This window comes from Haliaeetus albicilla, unplaced genomic scaffold, assembly GCF_947461875.1.
Source record: "Haliaeetus albicilla unplaced genomic scaffold, bHalAlb1.1 scaffold_178, whole genome shotgun sequence".
NCBI lineage: Eukaryota > Metazoa > Chordata > Aves > Accipitriformes > Accipitridae > Haliaeetus > Haliaeetus albicilla.
In genome coordinates, this window is record NW_027212428.1 from 47,351 (window position 1) to 53,023 (window position 5,673).

Genomic DNA, 5,673 nt, shown 5'->3' on the forward strand with positions numbered 1-5,673 from the left:
GGAGTTGGGGAACTAGTTGGTGTTGGCCAGCGGGATGCTTACACCCTTTTCTGATTTCTTTTTGTTGTTGTTTCTTTGTTTCTCTCATTGCAGATGATGAAGAACAATATGTCCCCTTGAGCAACATCCCAGTTAGCCCATGTGATTTTTGCAGAGGATGGATTCGTACCCTTGGCCCTCTGAAAGCTAAGTTGAGGGACCCGGGCTGGGGAGAGGCTGGGAGGGAGGGACACAGCCGGGAATTGCGGGGAGGGGTTTTAAAGTTAGCGCAGGAGAGAGGGCTGTCCCAAAGCAGTCGCCTTTGCGCAGGCGAAGGGAGCGGGTTGCTTCTGAGCCCGAGACCAGCGCGTGCCGGGCAGGGCGGTTCCAGCCTGCGTCTGTGGTGGTGTGCAGTTTGTGTCGTCTGTCCTCTGTGGCTTAGACCTTCCTCGGACCTCAATGTCCTCGTTGCGCTTTGTGCCGGGGGAGCGCGGCATGCACTTTAGGCGCCGTCCCTAGCGTCTCAAATGCTCTTACTCATCGGCCCGGTGCCAATCGGGCGCTTCTTTTCTTGCGTGCGGAGCTCTAAAGCGCGGATCGGTCTCGGCAGAGTCCAGTCGGTTCTTTTTGCGGCGTTCTTTCGGGCTGCTTTGGCAGCTCGGCTCTCTAGCTGTCCGTTTTCTCAGACTGGGAGTTCTTCCCTGAACCTTGATGGTCCTAGGTCTTGATGACAGGCTTCTGGCGCATCCATCATGTCGGTTTTGACAGTACCATCTTTTAACAGGCTGTTACGTTGGACTCCTCGGGGTCTGCCGTACAGCCTCCTTGCCTCAGTGTTTTGGACGCCGTAGGTCATCTTGCCGGATGGCACCTCCCGTCCGGGAGTCATTCTTCTTGCCGAGAGCTCGCTCTCTCTCTCTCTCTCTCTGAACCACCTTGTCGGTACCGTTCTGTGTTGTGTGTGTTTGTGCACGGGTGTGTTTGGCTTGGAGCTGCTCTGCCCGGGGATGTAGAGTCAGGGGCAGGTGGAACAGCGATAAGAGTCTATGGGTGAAACGTTGATGTCCCTTAATTCTTTAGGCAGGGGTTGTACAGTCATCTGGGATCGAGTAGGCATTGGTGGGCTGTGTGGACAGCAACGTTGAGATCTTTTTACGGAAATGATTGTAGGCTTGTGGCAGAGGCTGTTGAGGGGTGGTGAAGTGGACTTGAATCTCTAAGGTGTTGAGGCTTGCATGTGATGGGCTTAAAGTTTGGCCCCGGGTTTTTTGTTTGTTTTGGTTTTGTTTTTTTAAAATGGCTGGCTGTAGCTGGAGTACCGGTATTCCTAGATGGGATCAAGATCTCTGGAGTTGTTAAGCTCTTGCTCTGCATCCAGGCTGACTCGTTCAATATGGGGTTTTATTCGGACGCGGAGAGACAAGATGCGTGCCGCAGAGCGATGGAGGAGGGGAGCGGAGCGCCGTAAGGAGGTGGGTCTGTGAGTGGAGTCAGAGGGAAGATGCGGCCGGTGGCTCTGTGACTAGCTGATAGGGTTCTTTTTTTCTTTTATTTGGAAGGGGCGAAGCAAGGGGCGAAGCGGGCCATCGGCACCGGAGGTGTCTCGGCAAGGTGAGCCATGATTGCCGGGTTAAAGGAACTGTTCCTTTGGAGGCGTCGTGTTGTTGGCCAAGTTGGAAGCATCCCCTGTGGTTTGTTTTTTGCAGGCGGTACGCGTGCCTTGACGTGGCAAGCTCTTGACGACAGAGTGGGGTGGTCGAGCGGCCAAGGTAAAGGAGTGGGAGTTGGGAATCGGTCCGGGCGGGCTGAGGTTTCGGGCGGCCTCTCGGCATGCGTCTTCTGCTTTGGCTTTTGCAGGTGGCGCACGCAGCCTCGGAGGGGCGAATTCGCAGGCCGACGAGCGGTCTGAGAAGGTGAGGTGGTTGTGGGCTGTGCCGGTGTTGAATATTGAAGTATTAGGTGGTTGCTCGGTTAAGCGTTTACCTTCTGTTTTGCAGGCGCTGTGCGGGCCACCTTTGGAATTGGATGAGCGTTCGAGGTGAGCTGTGGATTAGGGAGGAGGAGAATGGGCCTGGTGAGTCTCACGACGGCTATGCTAATTTTGTGTGTCCTGCTGTCTTAGGTACCATGAGTGATGATGGCCGCGGGGTCTGACTCTGGAATGAGCAGGTAAGCATAACGCTGTGGTGTCTGTGATTAAGTGGGGGGGGGGTTGGGAAAGTAGTTGGTGTTGGCTGATGGGTTACTTACTGCCTCTTCTGATTTTGTCGCCTTTTTTTTTTTTTTTTGTCTTCGCTGCAGATGATGAAGAGGAACCTGGCGACTGCCGGATCGTCCCAGTTAGCCCGTGTGATTTTTGCAGAGGATGGATTCGTACCCTTGGCCCTCTGAAAGCTAAGTTGAGGGACCCGGGCTGGGGAGAGGCTGGGAGGGAGGGACACAGCCGGGAATTGCAGGGAGGGGTTTTAAAGTTAGCGCAGGAGAGAGGGCTGTCCCAAAGCAGTCGCCTTTGCGCAGGCGAAGGGAGCGGGTTGCTTCTGAGCCCGAGACCAGCGCGTGCCGGGCAGGGCGGTTCCAGCCTGCGTCTGTGGTGGTGTGCAGTTTGTGTCGTCTGTCCTCTGTGGCTTAGACCTTCCTCGGACCTCAATGTCCTCGTTGCGCTTTGTGCCGGGGGAGCGCGGCATGCACTTTAGGCGCCGTCCCTAGCGTCTCAAATGCTCTTACTCATCGGCCCGGTGCCAATCGGGCGCTTCTTTTCTTGCGTGCGGAGCTCTAAAGCGCGGATCGGTCTCGGCAGAGTCCAGTCGGTTCTTTTTGCGGCGTTCTTTCGGGCTGCTTTGGCAGCTCGGCTCTCTAGCTGTCCGTTTTCTCAGACTGGGAGTTCTTCCCTGAACCTTGATGGTCCTAGGTCTTGATGACAGGCTTCTGGCGCATCCATCATGTCAGTTTTGACAGTACCATCTTTTAACAGGCTGTTACGTTGGACTCCTCGGGGTCTGCCGTACAGCCTCCTTGCCTCAGTGTTTTGGACGCCGTAGGTCATCTTGCCGGATGGCACCTCCCGTCCGGGAGTCATTCTTCTTGCCGAGAGCTCGCTCTCTCTCTCTCTCTCTCTGAACCACCTTGTCGGTACCGTTCTGTGTTGTGTGTGTTTGTGCACGGGTGTGTTTGGCTTGGAGCTGCTCTGCCCGGGGATGTAGAGTCAGGGGCAGGTGGAACAGCGATAAGAGTCTATGGGTGAAACGTTGATGTCCCTTAATTCTTTAGGCAGGGGTTGTACAGTCATCTGGGATCGAGTAGGCATTGGTGGGCTGTGTGGACAGCAACGTTGAGATCTTTTTACGGAAATGATTGTAGGCTTGTGGCAGAGGCTGTTGAGGGGTGGTGAAGTGGACTTGAATCTCTAAGGTGTTGAGGCTTGCATGTGATGGGCTTAAAGTTTGGCCCCGGGTTTTTTGTTTGTTTTGGTTTTGTTTTTTTAAAATGGCTGGCTGTAGCTGGAGTACCGGTATTCCTAGATGGGATCAAGATCTCTGGAGTTGTTAAGCTCTTGCTCTGCATCCAGGCTGACTCGTTCAATATGGGGTTTTATTCGGACGCGGAGAGACAAGATGCGTGCCGCAGAGCGATGGAGGAGGGGAGCGGAGCGCCGTAAGGAGGTGGGTCTGTGAGTGGAGTCAGAGGGAAGATGCGGCCGGTGGCTCTGTGACTAGCTGATAGGGTTCTTTTTTTCTTTTATTTGGAAGGGGCGAAGCAAGGGGCGAAGCGGGCCATCGGCACCGGAGGTGTCTCGGCAAGGTGAGCCATGATTGCCGGGTTAAAGGAACTGTTCCTTTGGAGGCGTCGTGTTGTTGGCCAAGTTGGAAGCATCCCCTGTGGTTTGTTTTTTGCAGGCGGTACGCGTGCCTTGACGTGGCAAGCTCTTGACGACAGAGTGGGGTGGTCGAGCGGCCAAGGTAAAGGAGTGGGAGTTGGGAATCGGTCCGGGCGGGCTGAGGTTTCGGGCGGCCTCTCGGCATGCGTCTTCTGCTTTGGCTTTTGCAGGTGGCGCACGCAGCCTCGGAGGGGCGAATTCGCAGGCCGACGAGCGGTCTGAGAAGGTGAGGTGGTTGTGGGCTGTGCCGGTGTTGAATATTGAAGTATTAGGTGGTTGCTCGGTTAAGCGTTTACCTTCTGTTTTGCAGGCGCTGTGCGGGCCACCTTTGGAATTGGATGAGCGTTCGAGGTGAGCTGTGGATTAGGGAGGAGGAGAATGGGCCTGGTGAGTCTCACGACGGCTATGCTAATTTTGTGTGTCCTGCTGTCTTAGGTACCATGAGTGATGATGGCCGCGGGGTCTGACTCTGGAATGAGCAGGTAAGCATAACGCTGTGGTGTCTGTGATTAAGTGGGGGGGGGGTTGGGAAAGTAGTTGGTGTTGGCTGATGGGTTACTTACTGCCTCTTCTGATTTTGTCGCCTTTTTTTTTTTTTTTTGTCTTCGCTGCAGATGATGAAGAGGAACCTGGCGACTGCCGGATCGTCCCAGTTAGCCCGTGTGATTTTTGCAGAGGATGGATTCGTACCCTTGGCCCTCTGAAAGCTAAGTTGAGGGACCCGGGCTGGGGAGAGGCTGGGAGGGAGGGACACAGCCGGGAATTGCAGGGAGGGGTTTTAAAGTTAGCGCAGGAGAGAGGGCTGTCCCAAAGCAGTCGCCTTTGCGCAGGCAAAGGGAGCGGGTTGCTTCTGAGCCCGAGACCAGCGCGTGCCGGGCAGGGCGGTTCCAGCCTGCGTCTGTGGTGGTGTGCAGTTTGTGTCGTCTGTCCTCTGTGGCTTAGACCTTCCTCGGACCTCAATGTCCTCGTTGCGCTTTGTGGCGGGGGAGCGCGGCATGCACTTTAGGCGCCGTCCCTAGCGTCTCAAATGCTCTTACTCATCGGCCCGGTGCCAATCGGGCGCTTCTTTTCTTGCGTGCGGAGCTCTAAAGCGCGGATCGGTCTCGGCAGAGTCCAGTCGGTTCTTTTTGCGGCGTTCTTTCGGGCTGCTTTGGCAGCTCGGCTCTCTAGCTGTCCGTTTTCTCAGACTGGGAGTTCTTCCCTGAACCTTGATGGTCCTAGGTCTTGATGACAGGCTTCTGGCGCATCCATCATGTCGGTTTTGACAGTACCATCTTTTAACAGGCTGTTACGTTGGACTCCTCGGGGTCTGCCGTACAGCCTCCTTGCCTCAGTGTTTTGGACGCCGTAGGTCATCTTGCCGGATGGCACCTCCCGTCCGGGAGTCATTCTTCTTGCCGAGAGCTCGCTCGCTCTCTCTCTCTCTGAATCACCTTGTCGGTACCGTTCTGTGTTGTGTGTGTTTGTGCACGGGTGTGTTTGGCTTGGAGCTGCTCTGCCCGGGGATGTAGAGTCAGGGGCAGGTGGAACAGCGATAAGAGTCTATGGGTTAAATGTTGATATATCTAGATCGCTAGCGTTGAGTGTTAAAAGATTTTTGAGTCATTGGATTTCAGTAGGGGAGTGGATTGCAAGTGGATTGTGAGGTAGAATATAGTAAGGCAGTAATTGGGCATGGGTGTTAATATTGTTTATGTGGACACTTTGTGATAAGCTTCTAGGAATGGTTAAGGCATTGAGGGTTTCTTTGGAATTGGTGGGAAGTTGGTGTTTGGAGCTGTGGACGATTTTTTTATGCTGACAGTGAAGTGCGTATTCAA